The sequence below is a fragment of the Aquila chrysaetos genome, assembly GCF_900496995.4.
Source record: "Aquila chrysaetos chrysaetos chromosome W unlocalized genomic scaffold, bAquChr1.4 W_unloc_1, whole genome shotgun sequence".
NCBI classification, from domain to species: Eukaryota; Metazoa; Chordata; class Aves; order Accipitriformes; family Accipitridae; genus Aquila; species Aquila chrysaetos.
In genome coordinates this window covers 5,608,606-5,628,213 of record NW_024470321.1, presented here as the reverse complement: position 1 = coordinate 5,628,213, position 19,608 = coordinate 5,608,606, and the positions used below count along the sequence as shown (strand labels likewise).

Below are 19,608 nucleotides of genomic sequence, written 5' to 3'. Positions count from 1 at the left end.
TGTTCCTCATGCTGAGTGTGTTGGTGTACAAGCATTTCAGGTATGCTCCTGAGCCCTCCATGCTCCCAGGAGCAGTGTAAATGTTCCCACTAGAATTGCCACCCTCAGGCGATGCCATGCCAACCCTTGGCTTACCTACTGAAGCTTATTTTCATAGGGAGCTTCCATTTCCTAGTGTTGCCACGAGGATCACTGATATATGCCATAAAGGGGTGTTTGGGGCTTTTTTTGTTTGTTGGGGTTTCCTTTTGATATGATGATGGAGTTCAGAAGGAGTAGCTCAAAGTATTCCCCTCCCAAAAAAAAGCCGAATCAATAATGTTGGGAATTCCAATAGAGTGTCCTTTGTAATTACAAAGTCTCTTTATAATTCCTTGGTTGCTGTTTAATCAGGTGATGGTCATCTTCCTCTTCACTGTTATCAATTTGGGGGCAAATGCCCTCTCAGACAGTTGTGGATGTCCTATTCACACCCACTGTTACACTCACCCACTGTGGTGGGTTGACCTTGGCTGGCCACCAGGTGCCAATCAACCTGCTCTCTCACTCTGCCTTCTAGGCAGGACGAGGGAGAAAATAAGATTAAAACTCATAGGTCAAGATAAAGGCAGTTTAGTGAAGAAAAGCAAAGGTCATGCGCAGAAGCAAAGCAAAGCAAAAGATTTATTCTCTACTTCCCATCAGCAGACAATGTCCAGCCTCTTCCTGAGAAGTAGGGCCTCAGTATGAGTAGCAGTTGCTTCGGAAGACAAGCGCCTGAATAATGAATGCCTCCCCTCCTCCTCCTTTCTCTCAGCTTTTATTGCTGAGCACCACATCATATGGTATGGAATAGCCCTTTGGTCAGTTTGGGTCAGCTATGTACCCTCCCAACCTCTTGCTCACCCCCAGCCGACTGGCCTTTGGGGGCAGGGAGGGTTGGAGAGACAGCCTCGATGCTGTGGGAGCACTGCTCAACAGTAGCCAAAACACTGGTGTGTTATCAATACAGAGCACAGCACTATGAGGGCTGCTATGGGGAAAATTAACTCCATCAGGCCCAATACACACCTGGGCCAAAGAGTTTGGCATTGAGTGGGTATATCACATCCCCTATCATGCACCAGCCTCCGGGAAAATCGAATGATACAATGGACTGTTAAAGACTACATTGTCAGCCATGGAGGGTGGGACCTTCAAACATTGGGATACACATTTAGCAAAGGCCACCTGGTTAGTCAACACCAGGGGATCTACCAATCGAGGTGGCCCTGCCCAGTCAGAACTTTTACGTACTGTAGAAGGGGATAAAGTTCCCATAGTGCACATGAAGAATATGTTAGGGAAGACAGTCTGGGTTAGTCCTGCCTCGGGCAAAGGCAAACCCATCCGCGGGATTGCTTTTGCTCAAGGACCTGGGTGCACTTGGTGGGTGATGCAGAAGGATGGGGAAGTTCGATGTGTGCCTCAAGGGGATTTGATTTTGGAAGAGAACAGCTAGTGAATTAAATTGTATGATATTAATTGCTGAATAACCCTGCCACTGTTTGTCATCACTACTACAGTTGCTATATGCCATATCAATGATATTACAGTAAGAATCACCCAAATCACTGAAGGATGGACTTTGATGAAACCGAGTGAAGTGCAGCAGTGATGGAACTTGAACTGGCTTCAGCAACTGGTGCCCAGCAACTTCCTCAAATTGACATCTGTCATGGTTTAACCCCAGCCAGCAACTAAGCACCATGCAGTCACTCGCTCACTCCCCTCCCACCCCGTGGGATGGGGGAGAGAATCGGGAAAAAAAAAGTAAACTCTTGGGTTGAAATAAGAACAGTTTAATAGAACAGAAAGGAAGAAACTAATAATGATAATAACAACAATAATAAAATGATAATAATAGTAATAATAATAAAAGGATTGGAATATACAAGTGATGCACAATGCAGTTGCTCACCACCTGCTGACCAATGCCCAGTTTATTCCCAAGCAGTGATTCCTCCCAGCCCCCACTCCCCCCAGTTTATATACTAGGCATGATGTCACATGGTATGGAATACCCCTTTGGCCAGTTTGGGTCAGGTGCCCTGGCTGTGTCCCCTCCCAACTTCTTGTGCCTCTCCAGCCTTCTTGCTGGCCGGGCATGAGAAGCTGAAAAATCCTTGACTTTAGACTAAACACTATTTAGCAACAACTGAAAACATCAGTGTGTTATCAACATTCTTCTCATACTGAACCCAAAACATAGCACTATACCAGCTACTAGGAAGAAAGTTAACTCTATCCCAGCGAAAACCAGGACAGCATCTTCAACCTGCAGACCGTGGGCATGGGCTACTCTAAATACACCAGCCACGAGCTCCGGATGCAGCATGCAACAATCCAACATCACACACTATCTCTCCTGCCCTGAAAGACTGTTATGACAGATCGAGCCCCAAAGTCATGGATTAAATGAACTCAATGGACATGTTAGAGGTTTGGCCCATAGACTAATGGAATGATAACTCTGTGTGTGTGTGTATATATAACTGTCCTGGTTTTGGCTGGGATAGAGTTAATTGTCTTCCTAGTAGCTCTTATAGTGCTATGTTTTGGTGGGTGTGCGCAGCCCCAAAGAGAAGAGTAAGGCTTCAGCTGATGCCCAAATGTTTTGCGGAAGGGCCTGTCTGCTCTCAGTTTAGGCCAGGTACCAGTCATAAGAGACAGTCAGGAGAGTGATTATTTCCCTTCTAGCCTTTCTTAGTCAAGGCAGCTAGCTTTGCACAGTCCATTGCTGCGAGATCAGAGGGTCCAGTCCCTCTCTACCCTTTGCTAGCTGTGGTCCTTAACTAGTTTAGCCTGCTGCAGTGTGGTTGCATAGGTGAAGATGAAAGCATGAAATGGCATTGTGTGGGTTGACCTTGGCTGGCCACCAGGTGCCAATCAACCTGCTCTCTCACTCTGCCTTCTAGGCAGGACGGGGGGAGAAAATGAGATGAAAAACTCATAGGTCAAGATAAAGGCAGTTTAGTGAAGAAAAGAAAAGGCTGCACAGGGAAGCAAGACAAAAAAAAAAAAGATTTATTCTCTGCTTCCTATCAGCAGGTGATATCCAGCCTCTTCCTGGGAAGTAGGGCCTCAGGACTTGTAGCGGTTGCTTCAGAAGACAAATGCCTGAATAACGAATGCCTCCCCCTCCTCCTCCTTTCTCTCAGCTTTTATTGCTGAGCACCACATCATATGGTATGGAATAGCCCTTTGGTCAGTTTGGGTCAGCTGTCCTGGCCATGTTCCCTCCCAACCTCTTGCCCACCCTCAGCCGACTGGCTCCACAGACAGCCTCGATGCTGTGGGAGCACTGCTCAGCAGTAGCCAAAGCATTGGTGTGTTATCTACTCTGTTCTAGCTACAAATACAAAGCAGAGCACTATGAGGACTGCTATGAGGAAAGTTAACTCCATCCCAGCCAGACCCATTATACCCACTCACAGTAGCATCTTATCGTCTGTTCTTACCGAGGGCCATTTTACCAAGTGTGGGTGCACAAGCACCCCCACAGAGGGCTGAGTTGCCTGTTATCAAACCTGATGTCCAGTCCTCACTAATTAAAACCCAAACATTTTGAGAAAGAAATATCAATGCACATAACTTACTGATTTTATGTAGTTTGTTTTTTAAAAAAACTAAACTAAATAAGCAAGAGGTAAAATCATACACAAATACATCAAAATGAAGTTGGGAGATATAGAGTTGTCAGTCTTATAATCAGGTTAGTCCCAAATAAAATTATCTCACACAGTGCTATGTAATTGACAAGACAGTAAATCTCATTTATTGATCAGCCCTCCAAAAAACAGGATATTGTCTCCATGGTGACCACCATGTTTATGCCGATCAGATGGTTCATATAGAGGGAGAGGAATCACTCCCATGTGAAAATTAATGCTTAGACTACAGCAGTCATGCCAGTTAAGGCATCCTGCCCAAATTACAGATGGTGAGGTAATAGCCTATTTCTACTTCTTCTGCCTTGCACCTCACTTAGGCTTCAAAAAGACTTTGCAGTACAATTCAGAGTATATTAAAACTAATTAATAAAAATTTAAGTGAAAATATTAATTTCTCACTAATGCCTTAAATGCCTTCAAAAATATTTGTAAGGGCTTCCAGATGGGAAAGTTTCCTTTAAGAAGTGTCTGGTTTTATGTATTTGGGAACCTGTTCTGAAGGCACTATGTTCATATAAATTCTGTGGTTGCAGGTACATATGCAACCTACTGCTGGGATTCTCAGTGTTTTTGCTTTACCTTTTTAGAGGTAGTCCTCTACCAAACCAAATTTGACAGAAAACCTTAAAGATTGATTTTTATGCAAAATAGCATATAAGCCGCTCTTCTTGCAATGCCCTTCATGAAACTGGTATGCAAATAGAAAGACTAGACTATGTTTTTTTGTTGTTTTGGGGTAGTTTGGGTTTTGTTTGTTGGGGTTTTTTTTTTGGGGGGGGGGCAGGGCAGGCACATCACTACATCACTAGTGATCACATCACCTGATGTGCTGTCTAGTTTGAGGCTGTTGCTTCTGTATTTCGAATCACACATTTTGTATGTTACTGGACTCTCTCTCACTGGCCAGTTCAAAAAGCAAAGATCAAATTGTCAGATGCCAGAGGCAGTGGTTTCTTTTCTTTCAGAATATGATAGCCTTCATGGATCTATTTCTCAGTATTTTCTTAGCTATTCAAAATGTGTGCTTCCATTAGAGGATTGTTGTCATTACCTTCTGTGGTTTGGTCAGATGATTTCATATTTGTGTCGGACATGATCCTTCCTGTGCCAGAAAATATATCCTGGAAAGTACATGTCTGTAGGTCTAAAAAAAAGCATTGATCACTTAATAGTCTGAACATATTCTGAGGATTTTCAGGACATGAGCATTCCTCAGTCATAGAGTAGTTCAAAAATAGCTTATAAACATTCTAAAAAATCAAAATAAGTAGGAAAAAATATAACTCGGAAAGAGTTAAGATAGAAATGTATCTGTTAGCAGCAAAGAGATTTCTACTCTAAAGAGTTTGTAAATCCAATGGAGTAGTAGAGCTTCTTTTAAAAATAAATCTCATATTTCACTGTCATCTTTTCTTCTTCTGGGACAGCTGGGTATCTAGAAGAATTTATCCAGTTAAGCTGACTGTGATATGTCTTAAGTCTTCAAATGGGTGATGGCCAAAATGTGTCCCTGCTGGGAACTGTCCTTATCTTAAAAAAAATGCAACAACAACAGATTTTCCAAGTGTAGTTGGCATTGGATATTCAGAACAGCTCAGCTCCTAAAACATGGCCAATGCTGGGTGTCTAAATGGCAGTTGATCTCTTCTTGGATGTCCATCTCAGTGTATGCACCTGAATGTACAAGTCCATATTTATCTCCTCTCTTGCAGATAGCATGCTGAGCTAATGAGTTGCAGTGCACTCATCTTCTTGCCATATTGTTCTTGCCATCAAATTGTTTTGATTTGAAAGTTTGCAAAATAACGGAAGTCCAGACTCTGTGTGCTGTTGACCTTTTCAGTGCCAGTGATAATGTTTTTGTCATCAACAGGTTTAGCGCTAGCTTGAGTAGATATAAGATACAAACAGTTTTTATTTTGGGATTGGGAACCTTTTCCTTACTGGGGCCTGAATTGGACTGCATGTAAAAACACAGCTTAGCTGTGTTCCTACATCCCCAGCACACCCCCACACCATAGGCAATGGAGTCCTCCCATCTTCTTTCCTTCACCTTCCCCCTAACCAGAACTACACACAGAGGGCAGTTTCATTCCACACTATGACCAGCACCCCTACACTCCACAGTGCTTCCTGCACCCAGCGCTCTGGTTATGCACAGCACTGCTCCACACTCAAGTTTCCTGCACTGCTCCCATCAGCTCTGCGCTCATGCCATGTTGCTTTCCACTTGTAAACAATATGTATATCATTCCAACTTTACCTTGATTGCCTCACAACAAAGGATTCCACTAGTCTGCTCTTTTCAGCTGCTTCCTTGCATGGCACAGAGATCAGAGCTTTCCCTTTACATGCCTTTGTTTTCCTACCCATCCATGCCTCTACCACCAGTAGCAGGTGGTAGGAGCTAGAATCATAGAATGGTTTGGGTTGGAAGGGACCTTTAAAGATCATCTAGTCCACCCCCCCTGCCATGGGCAGGGACATCTGTAGCAGTGCTACATATCAAGGTGCCGCGATTAGATCACTGGTCGGCCTGGACCAGGGAAGAGACAGATAACACACATGGTGTGAGTGCCAGCTCTGTCCTTTATTGCGCAGTTAATTCCTTTTATACTAACAACCGTAGGTGGGATTACTGATATGTCATAGGGAGGCAACGACTAGCCTTCTACCTTTCCGTGACATCGCGAGATCTTCCGAACGGTGTTCCCTACATCTCCCCCTCCTCATGTCCAACTAGCTCCCATTGGTTACACACACTATTCATGCACTGTCCACGCGTCCAGTTGCACTCAATGATTGGCTGCATCAACACTGCACACGCGCATAAACATAAAATATAATTGGTCATACTAACTAAACATACGAGACTTATCTCAGTCTAATTGGTCAAGATAAACTGCCCAATTGAGGTTGGTTGTGCCAAGTTCTCTTTATCGTGGAATATGCACCTGTGTTTTTCTAATTGGTATCTTTCTTATTCTTGTCTTCTTGTTTATTCTGTTCAAGGCCTTCTAAAGGCGTCTGGAATGCTCTTGTGACCGTTAGCTGAAAATGTTCCCACAACAATTCCCCCTCCCTTTTTCTATAAAAAGAGCATTAGCAGATCTAGTTATCACCATCCGCGAACTCAGCTCAGCAATCGGTAGGTGCCAGCTTTACGTGGGCGTCCCCAGAGAGGCAACAATGGCCTTGCTGCACACCAGCCCAATGCTCTTCGGAAAATCCCGGTATTTGTACACTTGCAGAGGAACAGATTTTAGCAGACGTGGCCAGCGGGTGCTAAAATTCGCCTCAGTTAAAACATAGGGAGCCTATGGCACATGCGGTCGCTGGCCAGGCGTGCCGCACGAGTCATAGCCATCGTGTCTATTGGTTCACGGGCTTAGTGATGTGGTTGCATGTGCACAGAGAATCTTGACCTGTTATGTTGGCTAAGGTGACCTACAAGATATATGAACACAATTAATTAAACACAGTAAAAGCAACATTATACCTAATAAAATACACAAGAATAAAAGAAACCCCGATTTTTAACAAAGATACAAACCAACTCCTAAGTCCCCATCCCGCAGCTAAATGCTCCAAGCCAAAATGACAGTTTTCTTAATTGCTATAAAGGTCTTGCAGCGCCTTCTTGCTTCTGCAGTTCTGTTATCTTGTTTATTAATTGCTTCCAGCATCAGAAATTTGTAGCAGATACCCAAGACGTCACAAGCCAGGAAAGGATAACAGCAATCTGTAAAGAAAAACACTCAAAACACTATGAGGTTAGGACAGGACGAACCATACTACTAGGGACCCATTTCAGTAGCCCTTCAGGTGTCTGTACACAGGCGTACCCCCGCCCAAGGCAACGCAGTTCAAAACGGTCCGTTCCACTGGCGTGTCTGGGGATCACGCACACGGACCAGTGGGTAGGGGCCTTTCTCCTCCATAGTCGTAAAATGTCGTTGCGCCGTCGTCTGGTCCAGATCCCCCCGAATTGTCTGATTTAACGAAGTTAACGCAGTTAACAGGAGACGCTGTGTACGGAGAACAGGTGAATTATCCGTAAGCAGGAGGGCTCCGCCTGGTCCCCCTCCCTAAGCCGATCTAGCAGGGTCTTTAAGGTTCGATGTGCTCGTTCTACAGTGGCCTGGCCAGTGCTGTTATAAGGAATGCCATGTACAAGGGCTATACCCCAGGTTGCACAAAACCGTTTCACCTTTTCCGCAGTATAAGCTGTACCATTATCCGTCTTGATCTGCCGTGGAATCCCCAGTTGGGCTATGCAAGCACACCAGTGTTGTACAACCGCCAAGCTATTCTGCTTCCTGTGCGCTGTAGCGAGAATATATTTACTATAGGTGTCTACGGTAACATGCAAATACTGTAGTGGCTTAAAGGGAGCGTACTCCGTAATATCTGTTTGCCAGATCTGATTTGGTTGTAAACCACGAGGGTTGACCCCGGCTTCCCAAAGAGGTCCTTGGGTACAATGGGGACAAGCCGCAACAATCTCTCTAGCTTCGGCACGAGAAATACCCGTTAGTGCCGTCAAACCTCGGGGACCGGAATGCAAGAGGCGGTGTAACGTTATGGCACGTGCTCTGGCTGGCGTGCTGTTATCCTTACCAACAGCAGCTAACAGTGCTCGTGCCGCGTGGTCAGCGCGGCTGTTCCCTTCGGCTAGCGATCCTGGGAGACCAGAATGACTGGTAACATGAATAGGGAAAAACAGGTGCACTGCGCAACTGTAAGGCGTTTAAACAGCATACCGGCTATCTCTGTAGAAGAAGCTAGGGCCCATTCTCCCGCAACCAAGAGTTTATACACATACAGTGAATCCATGACTACATTCAAGGGCTCAGTTGGCCAACGTAAACAATGCCATGGTTACTGCTTTAGCTTCCAAAAACTGCACGGAACGACTGGTTCAGTATATGCTATTTGATGCCATGCCCCATCAAGCCTCCGCAACATGCCCTGTAGTGCCTGCAAGACGGTCTGTCCCCCCTCTGTCTGTACCGGTGGCGCAGGTTTCAGTGGCCTCCGTACTGCATTATCCGCCTTCCCTTCGTCAGAACTATCGGAACCGATCTGAGGTGGCACCTCGCGCCACCCCCGGAAAAGCTCAGACGAGGGTTTAATCTGCCCCGGCAAGGGCGCAGGTAGTGGCTCAGCAGGCACAGGCTCGGGTAAAGGTCCAGGAAGCTCGGTCGGCTCTCCCGGCAAGAGTGTCTGATTTTCCGCACAGGGAGGCGCCTTCCCCCCCCCGTAGTTTTCAGCCGCCGTAGCCTCGCAATCATCTCCTCTGTGGGTGGCTGTTCCTCCCACTCTTTCAATTGTTGGTATAGATCGCCCTTAACATCCGTGCCTGGGACCCAGTCTAAAAGGCGTTCTTCCAAGTCCCTTTGAACCGTCTGCCGCAACTCCTCCCACGGATACTGGGGGGGGGGCGCATCAGGTCCCGCTGGTGCCGCCTCTATAGGGAAAACCTCCGTCTCCACCACGCCCTCCGTGCCCATGTCTGCAATTAAGGACGGACCGCTCTGTGAGCCCCGCTCCACTGTCGCCCACTCCGTCTGAGTCCGACCCGCTGTCCCCGAGGGCACTGTCCCCGCTGTCCCCGAGGGCACTGTCCCCGCTGCTCCCGAGGCGGCGCTGCACCCGCAGACGCAGCAGCTCGCGCCGCCAACCAGCACGCCTCAGCCTCCCGTCCCGCCGCGACCACCTGCTCCACCTTCCCCCAACTCTGCGATCGTTCAGCAGCTCCGCGCTCGGATCGGAGCAAGGACTTCCCGAATCTCTCCCCAATTTGGGGGGCTCAAAACTTATCTAGGAAACTCAATGTCCCCCCGGCGCAGGCATCCATTGATGCATTCGCCCGTGAGGCCCCTCCTAATCGAACCGCGGGCACCCACCTCATAAGCTAACACCTTTAATACCTTAATCGCTTGCGCAAGCCTCATCGTCGCCTGTGCGGCCGATCACGTCGGGGTCACCACTATGTAGCAGTGCTACATATCAAGGTGCCGCGATTAGATCACTGGTCGGCCTGGACCAGGGAAGAAGAGACAGATAACACACATGGTGTGAGTGCCAACTCCGTCCTTTATTGTGCAGTTAATTCCTTTTATACTAACAACAGTAGGTGGGATTACTGATATGTCATAGGGAGGCGACGACTAGCCTTCTACCTTTCCGTGACATCACGGAGATCTTCCGAACGGTGTTCCCTACAGACATCTTTCACTAGATTAGCTTGCTCAAAGCCCCTTCCAACCTGACTTTGACACTTCCAATGACGGGACATTGACACACTGCCTCCTGACACCCTGCCCCTTGACCAATATTGGCAGCGTAGACAGACTGCCAACACCCTGCCCCCTGACTGACATCACCAGCATAGGCAGGATGCTGCCCACATTATTCACGTAAGGTATGATTCTCTCAAATCACGCTACCATTGGTGGAGCCATGGGGTGGCACAACTCTTACCCACATTCAGAAGGCATTTGCACAATTGGCTGTTGCTGCCAGATGACCCGGACACCAAGTGTCCCTGGCAGTCCACCAGAGCCATGGCATCGCTTATGATCCTGTGTTTGCTATTGGTGATTGGGTGAGTTGCCGCATGGGTGTGTTGTTGCTCATCTTTCCTACTGCCTCAGTAAAGCTTTGTTTTATAACATGTTGTCAGACTCCATTACCATTTTGGATCACAGGCATCCACAACTTCTCTGGACATCCTGTTCCAGTGTCTCGCCACCCTCACCGTAAAAAATTTCTTCCTTATATCTAATCTAAATCTACCCTCTCTCAGTTTAAAACTGTTGCCCCCTGTCCTGTCACTACAGGCCCTGGTAAAAAGTCTCTCTCCATCTTTCTTATAAGCCCCCTTTATATATTGAAAGGCTGCAATAAGGTCTCCCCAGTCTTCTTTTCTCCAGACTGAACAAGCCCAACTCTCTCAGCCTTTCTTCACAGGAGAGGTGTTCCAGCCCTCTGATCATTTTCATGGCCCTCCTCTGGACCTGCTCTAGGGACCCCAGAGCTGGATGCAATACTCCAGGTGGGGTCTCACCACAGCGGAGTAGAGGGGCAGAATCACCTCCCTCGACCTGCTGGCCATGCTTCTTTTGATGCAGCCCAGGATACGGTTGGCTTTCTGGGCTACAAGCGCACATTGCCGGCTCATGTCCAAATTTTTCATCCACCAGTATACCCAAGTCCTTCTCCGCAGGGCTGCTGTCAATCAATTCACCAGCCAGTCTGTATTGATACTGGGGATTGCCCTGACCCAGGTGCGGGGACCCTTGCACTTGGCCTTGTTGAACTTCATGAGGTTTGCATGGGCCCACTCCTCAAGCCTGTCAAGGTCCTTCTGGATGGCATCCCTTCCCTCTAGTTTATCAACTGCAACCACTGTCCTGGTTTCAGCTGGGATAGAGTTGGTTGTCTTCCTAGTAGCTGGTGCAGTGCTATGTTTTGACTTCAGTATGAGAAGAATGTTGATAACACTGATGTTTTCAGTTGTTGCTAGTAGTGTTTAGACTAATGTCAAGGATTTTTCAGCTTCTCATGCCCAGCCAGCGAGAAAGCTGGAGGGGCACAAGAAGTTGGCACAGGACACAGCCAGGGCACCTGACCCAAAGTGGCCAACAGGGTATTCCATACCATGTGACGTCCCATCTAGTATATAAACTGGGGGGAGTGGGGATGGGGGGATCGCTGCTCGGGGACTAACTGGGTGTCGATCGGCGGGTGGTGAGCAATCGCACTGCGCATCATTTGTATATTCCCATCCTTTTATCATTACTGCTGTCACTTTATTAGTGTTATCATTATCATTATTAGTTTCTTCTTTTCTGTTCTATTAAACCGTTCTTATCTCAATCCACGAGTTTACTTCTTTTTCCCGATTTTCTCCCCCATCCCACTCTGTGTGGGGGGGGAGTGAGGTGAGCGGGCTGCGTGGTGCTTAGTTGCTGGCTGGGGTTAAACCACGACAACCACTCAGCTTGGTGTCATCTGCAAACTTGCTGAGGGTGCACTCAATCCCACCATCTATGGCGTTAATGAAGATATTAAACAGTATTGGTCCCAGTATGGACCCTTGAGGGACACCACTTGTTACTGGTTTCCTCTTGGACATTGAGCCATTGACTGTAACTCTTTCGATGCGGCCATCCAGCTAATTCCTTATCCATCTAACAGTCCATCCGTGAAACCCATATCTCTCCAGTTTAGCAGCAAGAATGTTGTGGGGGTCAGTGTCAAAGGCCTTACAGAAATCCAGGTAGATGACATCCGTAGCTCTTCCCTTGTCCACTGATGCAGTCACTCCATCGTAGAAGGCTGCTAGATTAGTCAGGCATGATTTGCCCTTGGTGAAGCCATGTTGGCTGTCTCTAATCACCTCCCTATCTTCCATATGTTTCAACATAACTTCCAGGAGTATCTGTTCCATGATCTTACCGGGCATGGAGGTGAGACCGACTGGTTGGTAGTTCCTGGGGTCTTCCCTATTACCTTTTTTAAAAATGGGTGCAATATTCCCTTTTCTTCAGTCACTAGAACAGCTCACAGGGAGTATGCAGGAGAGTGAGTGAAAGCTATGGAGCATCCAGTAGCTTTAGGAGCAGAGTAGCCAAGAGCAAGCTATAGGCACAGGAGAGAGCCATATAGACTTGGCGGAGTGGGCTGGAAGCCCACTGAACTTCATTGATGAAATTCAACAGGGACCAATGACAAGTCCTGCACCTAGGGAGGAAGAAACCCTGGCCACAAAAACATGCTGGGGACTGACTAAAAACAGTCCTGGGGACCTGACAAAACACGCTGGAGAGCAGCTCTGCTGAAAAAGGCTGTGGGGGTCTTGGCAGACAGCAATGCTGAACATGAGCCAGCAGTATGCCCTGGCAGCAAAGGCAGCCAACAGCATCCTGGGCTGGATTAAAAGGAGCATAAGCAGTAAATTGCAGGAAATGATTCTTCCTCTCTACTCAACACTCATTAGACCACCTCTACAACACCACGTCCAGTTTTGCCCCCCCCAATACAAGAAAGGCATTGACAAACTGGAGTGAGTTCAGCAGAAGGCTATCAAGATGGTCAGGGTGCTGGAGCACTTGCCCTATGAGGAGAGGCTGAGGGAACAGGGCTGGTCAGCCTGGAGAAGAGAAGGCTTCAGGGGGCCCTAACAGCAGCCTTCCAATATCCATGAGGAGATCATCAAGAAGACAGAGCCAGTCTCCTCACAGTGGTGCATGGTGGGAGTATGAGAGCTAACGGGCATACATTGAAACAAGAAAGGTTCAGACTGGATACAAGGAAAAACTTTTTCATCATGAGGACTGTCAAGTATTGGAACAGGTTGTCCAGAGGGGTTATATAGTCTGTCCTTGAAGATTTTTCAATACCTGACTAAAAACCCTGAGTAACCTGGTATGACCTCATAGCTGATTGTTTTGAACAGGAGGTTGGACTAGACACCCTCTGAGGTCCCTTCCAACCTGAATGATTCTGTGATTGCATACCACTTCCAGTCACATTAAGGGCTGGATCTGCTCAATGGGCCAGTTGTTTCCACCCTTTCCATACTTTATCTGTCAGTAACTTCAACACGGTTGTAGGAATTTTAAAGGAAATCATGGGCGAGAAGGAAGAGTAGGAAATACCATAACATCACAGCATAGCTGAGGTGGGACAGCACCTCTAGAGATTGTCTAGGTGAACCCCCCCTGCTCAAGCAAGGTCCACTAGAACAAGTTGGCCCAGGACTGTGTCCAGTTGTGTTTTGAATATCTCTAAGGATGGAAACTCAAACCTCTCTGGGCAACCTGTTCCGGTATTCAACCACACCCTCACAGTAAAAAAGTGTGTTCTTAGGTTTAAGTGGAATTTCTCCGTGTTTCAGTTTGTGCCCATTGCCTCTTGTCCTGTCACTGGGCACCACTGAAAAGAGTCTGGCTCCATCTTCTTTACACCCCTCCCATCAGCTATTTATACGTATTGATAAGATCCCTCATGAGCCTTCTCTTTTCTAGGATGAACAGTCCCAGCTCTCTCAGCCTCTCCACATGTCAGATGTTCCAGCCCTGAATCATCTTATTGGCCCTATGCTGGACTCTCTCCAGTATGTCCAATGTCTCTCTTGTACTGGGGAGCCCAGAACTGGACACAGGACTCCAGGGTGGCCTCACCAGTGCTGAGTAGAGAGGAAGGATCACCTCCCTTGACCTGCTGGCAACACTCCTCCTAATGCAGCCCAAGATACTTTTGCCTTCTTTTAAAGGCCTTCTCATTATCTTTTAAAATGCTGTTGTGTGTTTTCTATAAGGTTTTTTATTTTTATGATGGCTTGCCTTTGTGCCAGAGGTGAAAACTAGCACATGTGAGAGCTCAAGTTCTCCCTCCGGAGTCTCAATGTCAAGTAATGCAATGGGTATACCTTTATGTTGGCAGTAGTTAGCTGTGAAAGGAAGGCTTTACTTGTGTTTCTTATGTGTAGTTACTTGTTCAGCTGGGTTCACTGCATGGATGACTATGCTGACATTCTGTTTTGCTTTTTTAATTATTACTTCAGGTTCATTTTTTTTAAAAATTTATTACAGTTCCTTAATTGTAGGCATGAACCATTTTGCAGAATGTTTATAACAGAGAAAGTGTCAGTGAATGAAATCATCAGAATGTTTGATGTTCTTCTTTCTTCTTTGGGAATTACTACAGGCACAGCTGATTGCCACAGTCTATAGGTCAAGCATTTAGCGTGGCCCTACCAGGAATTTCTGAGGGCAAATGGAATCAATCCAGAAGACCTAAGCCAGAAGGAATATAGTGACTTGCTCATACCCAGGACATGTACAATGATGACCTATTCATTTTCCAAATCTGAAAACTGCAAAGATGTATGTGTCTGCTTTTTTTCCATAACACCATAAGCTCATGTATCCTGAGTTCAGGCCTGTACTGGCAACAATTAGAAACATATTAGTGCCTCCAATAAATAACCTCACTGAGGGTAATTTCTATCCTTCGCAGTAGGTTTATCCTGTGAGCAATTCTGTTTTAAGAGCAAGCAGTGAACTCTAAATTTATTGATAGTTGAATGATTTACTGTCTATGTGTGTTCTTTTACCAAACAATTTTCACATTTGAGACATTACATGTCAGTGAAGTGGATATACAGTAGACAATATAAAATTTTTTGAGGCACTGAGGTTGATAAGAGTGGTTGACCCCAGATTTTAAAAGGCTATATATTTGCTGCTGGTATTATTAATAAAGATGAAGTAGTGTAACACTGCAAACATGGGTAATTGTTTCTGAAAACACAGTCACAAGTACCTTAAATCCGTCCCTGACTTAGTTCTGTCCACCAAAGTCCATCATGCCAGGGTTTCTTCTATACCAGCTCCCTCCAGCCATATGAACAGATGAGTTCTATTTGGGGGGATTTTGAATTAAACAAAATCTCTAGTTTTAATGTTATTTGATGGTTGAAGGCATTTAAACTGTGTTAAACTATATACCCTATTGTGTTTTGCCTTTGAATAAGAAAGGCATTTGCAAATGAGAAGCCTGTGTTTGTTTATATGGAAACATATGGGGGTGGGATCATCAGTTCCATAGATGAGAAAAAAGCTTTTGTTTGAAACTCTCTTTCTTATGATTCAGGTTTACATTGAAAAGCAAAAGGGAGAAATTCTAGGTGTAGTGATTGTGGAATCTGGCTGGGGATCCATTTTGCCTACAGTTATCATAGCCAACATGATGCATGGAGGACCAGCAGAGAAGTCTGGGAAACTAATATAGGGGACCAGATCATGTCAATTAATGGGACCAGTTTGGTTGGCTTACCACTCTCAACATGCCAGAGCATTATAAAGGTACAGAGAATATTCCTGGATATTACATGTTTTAAAACCTTTATTGGAGTAGTGGGAGAGCAAAAAGTATAGAACTATTTGTTGTTTGTTAACTCTGATCTTGTGCATTTTATAGCAGTTTCGTTTTGATGACCTTAAAGTAGAGGAAAATTCTGTTTTACCTATTTTCTGAGCCTTAAGAAGGGAGCTATGCATTTAGCTGCTTAGACCAGGGCATGGTGCAGGACTTCAGGCCCCAAGGGAATATTTGGATCCAGAAGGAAGATGTCTGTTACTATCTGGAGGCACCTAAACCCCATAGGACAGTCTGAGACACAGGTGCCTAAAATCGCTTTGGTGCATTTTTAGCTATTTAAATGATTCCTGTGATCTAGTTTCTAGAGAACTGAGTCATTTTTTAAAAAGCTTGGGTTTTTAAAACATATTTTAACATTTTTCTAAACTTTGAATTTAAAAGAAAAATTAAGCCTATTTATTTCTGTAGAAACAACTTGAGTGTATTGGAAAGCATAATGTTTCTTTGTACTTGGCTAAATGGTGGGATTTTTTAATTGGAAGAACTTTCTTTTAATTCACATGAGAGCATGTAAATGCAAAAAGCAGGCAAGTCAACTGGAAATGAAGAGCCTCTGGGGTAGATGCAACATACAAGAGAATGGGTATTTAAACATCAAAGTTTCAGGAGGGGGAAGGTGCAACCTTTGAGAATGTTGGAAATTCAGCTAAATTGTCTTCTGGATTACCTATTGAAATAGTCAATCACCACAGAACTGCTGCATATTGTAGCATGTAGACATGCAATGTAATGCTATATATGACTATAGAAATCCTTCTGTGTCCCCTGCTGGGTAGTGGTGTTCTGCAGTAAAAAAATGTTCAGTAATTCACAAAATAAGTATGTCTTTGTTGCCCATGGATTCCTTTCTTAATGCTTGAACTAAAAAATTCGCTATAAGGATCTGATATTCTGGTTTCTGAAAATGTAAACACCGTGGACTGACAAGTAATAGATATTTAAGTCTCTGAGACCAACCATTCTGGATTCAGTGAATTCAAATGATATCTTGTGAATGCAGTATATTAAAATCTTGGTAACAGCACTCTTTTTTTTTTTTTTCCTGAAGCAGAAAAAACCCTCAGGTATCTCTGTGCCAACTTCAGTGGAACAAAGCTCACCACCCTTCATGTTATCAGCTTTGTCATACTTGTTTTCTATCCCACATGAGTTTTATTTCTAAAACTGATGTATGCTTTTCTCATACAGATGGACTTTTGCTGTGATGCATTAAGAATCTTCTGTACTTTCTCAAAACGAAAACAATCAAAAAGCTAGCTTTGCTGTCTCCTGCCTTTAGAGGCCTTTCTACTCCTTTTTCATGGATACATGAGGCTGTTGTCAGAGGAACTGCTAACCATTTATCTTTCTGTTAAGAAGGTAGTCAATGCATTTGCAGGTCTTTATAGCCATGCATCTAGAACTGTTTATGTAACATTTTTGGATAACACAAATGAACCCCCAAATGAAACATCAGTCACCCAAGTATATATTTCAATGTTACAGAAATATCATAAGACTGTAAACTTTTTTAGTATGCTATAAGGACTCCTATGAAAGATAAGCATTTTATATAGATGAGGAGAATATCTTGCAAGTACTTCACATAAGGTTATTTTTAAATTAGAGATGTAAGCCTTGTTACTAATTGACTATAAACCATTTTACAAACTGACAGATCTAGGAAGAAACTTTCCATATGTGATGGTTATTCCCCAATTGTATTATGCTACTTATGTCTTTTTCAGAAGCATCTGGTGCTAACTACTATCAGAAACAGATTCAGGGACTGTGCAACTGTCATGTCCAGGCAGTTAGAAGCATTGACTTTTCATCCCAGCAGAATGTCAGTCTCAAGTCAGTACCAAGTCTAGAGTTAGGCTCAACAGCAATCAACAGCAGTAAACTGCATGTAGAGACATCAGTATATTACCTTGGCTGTAATAGGAGTTATTTTCTGGATGAAATCCTAGTCTTGTTGAAGTCAGTGGCAGGCAACCCATTGTTTTCAATGGGACCCATATTTGACTTTGTGCATATGAAAGAAATTCAAAAGCAGGTGTTGGAATTGATAAATGTTAACATGATTGAAGCTTGAAGCTACCATACTCTCTACATAGCATCTCTTTCCCATATGGGTTCTGTTTATTGAAGGCTAAATGTGTGCAAATGCAACATTTAAGAGTAATGTGTGTTCAGTTCTATATGTTGTATAGAAAAGAGTAATCTAACACTGGAGTTGGATTTATTTACAAGAAACAGCTCTGAATGTTTGAATATGTGTAATGGTCAGACTCTACAGTTATCTCTACTTTTATGTTTGGGTTTTCCTTCTTCATTTAGTTCTTCTGGTAGCAAAGATTTAATGGTGAGTGTGATATATCCAGTTTTGAAGGGAGGGGTAATGTAAATGTGAGTATTGCTTATACATGGACTTGACGTTTGCATTACAGAATTGAATATAACTACACCAGGAAAGCCACTTATTTGTAACTATCTATCTTAGCTGCATATTTTAAATTTCATTTCCCAGCCAGAATGTTTGGCAGTTTTCTGGTCAACTGCATAGACCTGCTTTTTATTTCCTTTGCTTCCTTTAGAACAATAATTTCTGTTCTCAAATGAAGAATGCTCAAATGGTTAAATAACTCAAATGGTTAAAATAACCACATCAGCTTCTTGACAAGAAGAGGTTTATACTGCATCATTCAATTCACTGATCATCCTGTTGCTTGTGTCTGGTATTCAGGAATCCTGTTTCATAATGATACATACAAAGAACTGCTTATTCGGGGCTATTCCCATGTTAACATTCTAAGTATTATTTTTCCTAGTGCTCATGTTAAATTGTTTCACCCCATCTTTGTCAGCATTTTTCATGGTGATGGTTATTTTTTGCAGGGTTTGAAAAACCAAGCCCAAGTTAAACTGAATGTAGTTAGATGTCCTCCGGTAACCACAGTCTTGATCAGGAGACCTGACCTCAGATACCAGTTAGGCTTCAGTGTACAGAATGGGATTGTAAGTAGCTTCCAGACTTTCTGGTGATGCTTTTACATATATTAAAGTTTACATATGTAATGAATTGTATTTTTTCCCTCACTGCAGCAGGGGCTCAGTACACATTTTAAGTCTAAGATATAAAAGCTGAACTGGTTATTCATCTGACTTTTTTCCCAGTCAAAAGTAGGAAAAGAAACTTTATTTCATAGCTTTAGAATCAATCAGAGGAGTAAAAAGGCTGGTTTAGGTTAAAGAAACAAAAGCGTATGGAGAAGGCTGCTTTCAGTCTGTATCATTTGTTCCTCTGACCAAACCATTGTATGTGGTCTCAAAGAAAGAGTCTGTTTTTGACTCTCTCTTAATTCAAGGTTTATGTACTTTGAACTTTTTGTAAACTATGGTTCTTCATACGCTTAAATTTTTAAACCAGGAAGTAACAAGTATAATACGGATAGCTTTTGGCGGATGGTTTCTTTGGCTTTTGGAAGAGAATGTGTAGTACTCGATTGCTAATAAATGTTACTTTGAATCAGCGATCCGCTACATTTTAGACTTTGTTGCAAACAAACGTATTTAAATACTGAATTATTGTTTGTGGTCAAAAGCCTCTGTTCCATATCAAAACTGCGATAATTTTGTCCTTTCCCTTCCAGATCTGTAGCCTTATGAGAGGAGGTATAGCAGAGCGAGGAGGAGTGCGAGTTGGCCATCGTATCATTGAAATCAATGGGCAGAGTGTTGTAGCAACACCTCATGAGAAAACTGTTCACATTCTCTCAAATGCTGTTGGTGAGGTAGGAGCAAGCAGCGTGCCTAGACAGTATTGCATATTTCATCATCATTGCCTCTTTTGGATTGTTACTGTTCAAACATAAATACTAGAAGTGAGAACCACCAAGGGTTTTTTTTTATTGAAGTGCCCACAACTTCAGATAAAATTGAGATGGTTGGTAGATACTCAACACCTTAGAGAATCCTT

At 44.2% G+C, this 19,608-nt stretch overlaps 1 pseudogene; it reads left to right on the top strand.

Moving 5' to 3' along the window:
• The window catches only part of LOC121232905, a 99,057-nt pseudogene that overhangs the window by 76,079 nt on the left and 3,370 nt on the right, over window positions 1–19,608 (top strand).